General features: G+C 49.6%; 1 protein-coding gene across 2 annotated transcripts in view; it reads right to left on the minus strand.

Annotated features, from left to right (window-relative positions):
- Nucleotides 1-3,132, minus strand: part of ZRANB1 (zinc finger RANBP2-type containing 1) — a 69,114-nt gene extending 65,982 nt beyond the window's left edge. For both annotated transcript variants that reach the window (XM_032175603.2, XM_058435909.1), the window contains exon 1: nucleotides 2,760-3,132. The gene's annotated coding sequence lies outside the window, so the exon portion shown is untranslated. The remainder of the gene's footprint in view (nucleotides 1-2,759) is intronic.
- Nucleotides 3,133-6,000: the final 2,868 nt, after the last annotated feature.

A 6,000-nucleotide genomic window follows, 5' to 3' on the forward strand; every position in this document is an offset into this window, starting at 1 on the left:
AATGGCGTGAACTCGGGAGGCGGAGCTTGCAGTGAGCGGAAATCGCACCACTGCACTTCAGCCTGGGCGACAGAGTGAGACTCCATCTCAAAAAAAAAAAAAAAAAAAAAAAAGGAGGAGGAGAGGAAAAAAGAAAAACCTGAACCAAATTAATAGTGGTCTACTTTTGTTTTGTTTTGAAATGGAGTCCCGCTCCGTTGCCCAGGCTGGAGTGCAGTGGCTGGATCTCGGCTCACAGCAACCTCCGCCTCCGGGGTTCAAGAGATTCTCTTGCCTCAGCCTCCCGAGTAGCTGGGACTACAGGCACACGCCACCATGCCCGGCTAATTTTCTTGTATTTTTAGTAGAGACAGGGTTTCACCATGTTGGCCAGGCTGGTCTCGAACTACTGACCTCAGGCGATCCTCCCGCCTCAACCTTCCAAAGTGCTGGGATTATAGGCATGAGCCACCGGCCCGGCCAGTGGTCTACTTTTGTAATTCACATTTAAAGTTTACATTTATTATAAAGCACATGGACAAGCTCTCACTGTATCAACTGCACATATGAAGCAGTCTACCTCATATATGGTACAACTAGATCCATGAGTTCCAAAACTATGTTAATCCTCAGACTTTAAATGGGACATGCCGGGCCGGGCGCAGTGGCTCACGCTTGTAATCCCAGCACTTTGGGAGGCCGAGGCGGGCGGATCACGAGGTCAGGAGATCGACACCACGGTGAAACCCCGTCTCTACTAAAAATACAAAAAATTAGCCGGGCGTGGTGGCGGGCGCCTGTAGTCCCAGCTACTCAAAGAGGCTGAAGCAGGAGAATGGCGTGAACCGGGAGGCGGGGCTTGCAGTAAGCCGAGATTGCGCCACTGCACTCCAGCCTGGGCGACAGAGCGAGACTCCGTCTCAAAAAAAAAAAAAAAAAATGTGACATGCCATAACCCCTATCAGTGTACAGACACGGATCAGGGCCATGAGCTTAAAATATATTACCATGAATGAGTTCATCATACCCAAGCACATTTCAAGAGTAAATAAATGGGTGTCCCAATGCTCTGAGGCATTAATAAAAGGTATTGAAACAGTAACAGAAATAAAATCCCTCATGACATTCAAATAACATCCTCCTCAAAAGAGCAAAATGTGTCATTACTGTCCTACTATCTCGTAAACTTACCCCAACAGCCCAATAAAAACAATGTTATGAAATTTTAGTATAAACTGCCTATCTTTAGAGCCAAAAGTCAAGAAGATTCTAAATTTTTTTAGAACTACCTCATTTAATTCAAAATAATAACAAGGAGACAAGATCCAGCTTTATTTCTCCCATAGTTCAGATGACTTTCCCAAGAGCCTCGGCACAAGCCAAGATCAAAATTCCTTATGGTTTCCCCTGGCTTATGGTTTGTACACTGAGTCATCCATGTTTGACCAAAACAGGGGTACTGCTGGATGCTGTACAAGTGATAAAGAAGTTAACTATGTTTTAGTTAAAACACAGGTAATCACTCATTACATAATAGGTCCCAGAGTTAAAGATTTCTCTCAGGCCAAGCGCGGTGGCAGATGCCTATAATCCAGGACTTTGGGAGGCCGAGACGGGCAGATCACCTGAAGTCAGGAGTTCGAGACCAGCCTGACCAACATGGAGAAACCCCATCTCTACTAAAAATACAAAATTAGCCGGGCGTGGTGGCGCATGCCTGTAGTCCCAACTACTCGGGAGGCAGAGGCAGGAGAATCGCTTGAACCTGGGAGGCGGAGGTTGCGGTTAGCCGAGATAGCGCCACTGCACTCCAGCCTGGGTAACAAGGGCGAAACTCCGTCTCAAAAACAAACAAACAAAAATTATCTCCAATTGTGTTCCTAAAACGGTATTTTTGCACATTAGATTTATTAACATCATCATAAATACGGTGAAACCAAAATACTGGTAAGATGGGGCGGCGCTTAAATCGATAGTCTACGGAGTTACAGAAAAGGGTAATCAACTGACTGAAATACAAAATTCTCAGCAAGAGTTTCAAAACACCAGCGTATCTCAAAGATAATGGGCCGGTTCAAACTTCCAGGCTTAACCTAAACTGCCTGTCCCTTGCGCTTAATGCCAGCATTCACTACAGTTCTTTTGTCTGTGAAATGACCCGCACCAAACCACAGCAGAGAAAAAACAGATCCTTGCACTGAACACACGTTACTGCGAGCAGGAGGGGTAGACGAATCTTTCCACTAGCTCCAGCTCCTCCTCCCCACCCGCCTCGTCGTCCCCCACCTTTATTTTCCTAGAAATGGCAACTGGAGGCCACCGCAGGAGGTGGAAGGCAAGCGGCCGAGGGACTGAAATACAAGTTTGGAGATACCAGAACCAACTTGTGGCAATGGACCCAAGTGTTTACGGCCTATTGCGGAGTGGGAGCGAAACCCCACTCGCCGACCCGTCTCCGGCAGGAAAAGAAGTTGTGGGGAAATCTAGCGGAAGAGCGGCGGTGGGACCGGCACCGCGTCCAGCCACGGGCGGCCGGCGGTCGGTAAACAAGCTGGGCGGACCCGCCCTCCCACAGCCCCCGGGCCGTCCCCGCACCCGGAGCGCCCAAGATGGAAGCGCCGACAGCGGCGGCCCGGGCCCCTGCCCTCCCTGCGCCTGCGACGCGGACGCCCCTGGGGCGCCAGGCGGGCGGACAGCCCGGGAGGCCCGGCAACCTGGGCGCCGCCTAGGAGCGAGGGGCCAGGCAGGCCGCGGTGGGGCGCCCCCCGGGGCCCGGTTACCTGGCGGCGGCGGCTCCTCCTCCAGCTCCTGCTCCTCCTCCCCGTCCGACGGGCGCTTGGCGGCGGCGGCGGCAGCGGCGGCGGCGGCGACTCCCCGCGCAGCCCGCGGCGACGAGTCGAGCCCGGCCCCTCTCCGCCTCCCTCCGCGCCGCCGCCCGCTCCGCTGCTGCCGCCTCCGCCCTCTCCCCTCAGTCAGGACATGGTCTCCGAGGGTCCGCGCGCTGCTCCCGGCTGCCGGAGGCCGGGGGAGAGGGGCGGAGAGGAGGCGCGGAGGCTGGGGAGCCCCGGGGGGCGGGGGCAGTGAGGTGTGGGAGGCGGCCACGGGCGCTGCGGACCCCTAATGGCGGCGGCCGAGGGACCCGTAGCCAAATAAACCCCGCGGCGAGCGGCACAACGTCAAGGCAGGACCCCGCCGCACGCCGCCCTGTCATTGGCCCCGAGGCCGACGCGGCGCAGCCAATGAGCGACCGCCTCTTTCCGGGCTCAGGGGGCGGGTCGAAACAGGGTGACGTCAGCCGGCGCGCGGCCCCGATTGTGAGTCGGCGGCGCGCGTCGGCCCCGTGCCCTTTCCTTTCCGCGGCCGACTGCGGTTTTGAGGGTGCCGGACCGCCGCGGGGTGCGTGGCGCTCGGGGGCGCGGGCTGATGGCGGCCTGGAGGGCGTCCTCGGCGGTGTCTGGACGCGCGCTTTGCCTCTTCTCTGCGACAGATGCGCCAGAGTTTTAAGTTAACCCCCAGGTCTCACGTGTCCTAAGTGATCTACGTTTAACCTAGATGCTGCTTTACTTTTTCTTAGGGACTTTGAAGCTCTTCGTAAAACACCAGGGAAGACAAAGCTCCAGGTGCTTTGTGATGGTTCGATTTTTTAAATTTATGTTTTACAGTGTCCGATTTTTACCCCTGCCTTTGCTGGGGCTATCCACATATATGGATGTATATGTATATTTCTCGTTGCTCTCTGCGTGGTACATGTGTGCGTACGTAGATAGACACGCGATGAAAAGTCATGAAGACCTTGCCTCTTGCTCTCCTCCACGACTTCTTGGCTCTAGTCTTGGGAAAATCCAACCTTCTTATGGCTGCCTTTTCTGTAAATTAGAAATAAGCCTTTCCTAATAAGCCTTATTTCTGTAAATAAGCCTTACCTATCTTCAGGCCGAGGATAAATTACAGCTATGGAAAAAAATACTGCTTAGGAGAATCACCTGGAACTAAGTTCTAAACAGAATATGTGTATTTCTTTCTTTTTGTACTATAAAAATAACCAAATAGCCAAAATAAGCCAGCCATTTGTTAAAACCCCGTGAGCATGGGAAATTTTTCTAGCTAGAGAGCTTTTTTTCCCAGTGGGACTTTACCTTGTAGTTTTCATACTTAAAATTTTGTGAGGAGAAGAAAGAATTTGAAAGATCAAAAATGACAGCAACTCTTTAAAAGCTGTAAATTTAAAAGTTATCTATTAGAGAAAACCTGTACTACTGCCAAAGGGCATTTAGCAGTTGGATACCTCAGGTCCAACAGGAGGACCATTATTCAGAGTTTAATCAGATTTTTAAAAATTGAATGGCACTTCATTTAGTAAAACTATTCATGGTGTTCTGGCTTTCTCTTTGCATAAATATGGTCAAGAATGTGTGTTTAGCTTCACTATGGCCAGCAAACAATAATGCTGTATCTTATAGATTCCCCTCTCCAACAACATATTTTATTGGCATATTTTATTCTCATAGCCATTCCTATAGTGTAGAGATTTTCGACAATTCTCGTCTGCCCAGAGCAACATTACTTATTCAATAAATTGAGTTTAAATTGCAAGTCTTTTGCCTGCAAAACTTAACATACATTCTCATATATATTTATATGTATGAGCTATATATATAATTAACACAATTGTAGATCAGATCAAACACCATGTTACTATGTTAAGAACAATAGTTAGGCCAACGTTTCAACTTTGAAAATATTTTCTTTAAGAGCTCCTGAATTCCTCCAGCTTCCCCTTCCTGAATTCAGACTGCAGAGCCTCTCAGTTACAAACTAACAGGAATCACAGAATTAGGTGTTTTTGTTTCGCTTGAGTTGTAGTTTATTTTGGGAAGGAAATGGGATATCACTTGGATAAAGTTTATTATCTCCTTCCTCAGTTGAGTAAATAGTGAATATCACGTACCAATGAATAAGAAGCCCACAAAGGTAAGACACATCTTAGTGAGGAAACTACAGCATAGAGAAAAGAGTAAGACAGAAATAACCCTAATTATGGCCAGGCACGGTGGCTCACCCTTGTAATCCCAGCAACTTGGAAGGCCGAGGTGGGTGGATCGCCTGAAGTCAGGAGTTCGAGACCAGCCTGACCAACATGGTGAAACCCCATCTCTACTAAATACAAAAAATTAGCCGGGCGTCGTGGTGCATGCCTGTAATCCCAGCTAGCTGGGAGACTGAGGCAGGAGAACCTCTTGAACTCCGGAGGCAGAGGTTGCAGTGAGCTGAGATTGTGTCAATTGCACTCCAGCCTGAGCAACAAGAGCAAAACTCCGTCTCAAAAAAAAAAAAAGAAAGAAAGAAAGACCTGTAATTATAGGTCGGGCACAGTGGCTCACGCCTGTTATCCCATCAATCTGGGAGGCCGAGGCAGGCAGATCACCTGAGGTCGTCGGGAGTTTAAGACCAGCCTGGCCAACATGATGAAACCTCGTCTCTACTAAAAATACAAAAATTAGCCGGACATGGTGGCACGTGCCTTTAACCCCAGCTACACGGGAGGCTGAGGCATGAGAATCATTTGAACCCGGGAGGCGGAGGTTGCAGTGAGCCAAGACCGTGCCATTGTACTCCAGCCTAGGCAACACAGTGAGACTCTGTCTAAAAAAACAAACAAACAAACAAATAAGTATATAGAGAGAGAGAGAGAGAAAAAGAGAAAGAGAGATAGAGAAAGATAGACAGATGTCCTATCGAAACAATCCGTAAGAGGGGGGCCTGGGCATGAATATGTTTTGTTTTATTTTTTTATTTTTATTTTTATTTTTTTTGAGACAGAGTCTTGCTCTGTCACCCAGGCTGGAGTGCAGTGGCACGAACTCGGCTCACTGCAAGCTCTACCTCCCGGGTTCACGCCATTCTCCTGCCTCAGCCTCCTGAGTAGCTGGGACTACAGGCGCCTGCCACCATGCCCAGCTAATTTTTTGTGTGTGTATTTTTTAGTAGAGACGGGGTTTCACCATGTTAGCCAGGATGGTC

The sequence above is a fragment of the Hylobates moloch genome, unplaced genomic scaffold (genome assembly GCF_009828535.3).
Source record: "Hylobates moloch isolate HMO894 unplaced genomic scaffold, HMol_V3 SCAFFOLD_3, whole genome shotgun sequence".
NCBI lineage: Eukaryota > Metazoa > Chordata > Mammalia > Primates > Hylobatidae > Hylobates > Hylobates moloch.